Source organism: Otolemur garnettii, unplaced genomic scaffold, assembly GCF_000181295.1.
Source record: "Otolemur garnettii isolate 467f Iridium unplaced genomic scaffold, OtoGar3 scaffold00052, whole genome shotgun sequence".
Classification (NCBI taxonomy): domain Eukaryota; kingdom Metazoa; phylum Chordata; class Mammalia; order Primates; family Galagidae; genus Otolemur; species Otolemur garnettii.
Window position 1 is genome coordinate 725,227 of NW_003852447.1, and position 1,506 is coordinate 726,732.

The 1,506-nt window shown below is 36.5% G+C and overlaps 1 non-coding gene across 1 annotated transcript; it reads right to left on the minus strand.

The window, feature by feature from the left end:
- Positions 1-426: 426 nt before the first annotated feature.
- LOC111726051 lies at positions 427-530 on the minus strand. Its single transcript, XR_002773944.1, has one exon. It is a non-coding gene; the product is annotated as a U6 spliceosomal RNA (small nuclear RNA).
- Positions 531-1,506: the final 976 nt, after the last annotated feature.

Consider the following 1,506-nt stretch of genomic DNA (forward strand, 5'->3'; position numbering starts at 1 on the left):
GGTATATGGGGCTGGTGAGCCACAGGTGCCGCCCCTGTTAGTGACTTTTTAAAATCCTCTTATTTTCCCTTTCTAGACTTGAATTTGCCCAGCTCCTATCATGTTTGCATAAACTTCAATTTATCCCTTATTTCTGTAATATTTGTAGTAGATCTGAAGTCCTGATTTAACTGACTGATACAACAGTTTTGATGGTGAAATAAAATAAACATGCAAAGATCCTTTAAAAGCTCAAAATTTGTATTGAAATGTCATTACTGGTCTTAGGTAAGTAGTATATTGCTTTGCCTCTTACATAGAGAAACAGATTAGTTGACCTTTAAAATGGTAAGGAAAGCAAGCAAACACAGGCTGTTATTGGCAGCATGTTTTGTGAAAATATTTCATTCTTTTGTTTGTCTGACAAGCATACTTTTTTTTAATTTTAAAAATATGGAACGCTTCACGAATTTGCATGTCATCCTTGTGCAGGGGCCATGCTAGTCTCTGTATTGTTCCAATTTTAGTAGATGTGCTGCCGAAGCGAGCCCTAGCATACTTGTTTTTTATCAAATTGATGCCCATGTACTCCATTTAGCCCTCTTTTTTAACTAGATTGCTTGGTAAGAAAGAGATTAGAGAATAGACCAGAGACATGGCATCTCGGACATACTTGTCAGAAATGCTCAATATTTATAGTGTAGAATATACTCAGATATCCAGAGACACATCAAGAGCAACTGAAAAGATATAGGTACAAGGTAAAGATACGGGACAATTCTACCCAAATTGTCATTTCTGGCTGCCTCTGTGCTGCTTTAAGGTTGAGCCTGGTAATGGATCCTTTTCAAAGTCTGTCAAAGACTCAGACATTGCTGATCTAATGTGTGACAGTTTTCTCAAGGCCATTGAACTAACTTATAGCTTTATAAAGATAATATTGTTCTGGTTAATAGAGCAATAATTGGTCAGCCAAATAGTGGATTTCAGCAGCTGCTTTCATTACTTAATGGCAGAAGAGCAGTGACAGGACTGTTCAACCGTTCACGATCTCTCGACAGACACTTCTTCAGTGATGGTTGGGGAAGCATAGGAAGGCTTTGTGAGCAGAATTATTATATTTAAAGGATGGTTGGGGTGGTAGTATAGAGGGGAGGGTGCTAAGGAGCACAATATCACTCTTATAAACTGGACTTTGGTATTAAAATGATAACTTATAGTATCTAAAGCTGTTTTATTTCCCTCATGATGTACTTCTCAGTTAATAATCTACGTGCAAGAATCTGATCTATGTCCCATAGATAATTCCAGTGATAATTTCCATTACCAAAAAGCTTATGGTAGTGGAGTAGGACAAATATCTATATAATCACAATAACCTATTGAAGGAGGCACAGGCCATAATAAAGCAGATGAACAAAAGGGGAAAAAAAAGACTTAGTGATAGACTGACATGTTTTAGAGACTAATGTAATGTATTCTTTTCTTCTAGATTGAGGTATAATTGACAAATAAAAATTGTTCCAG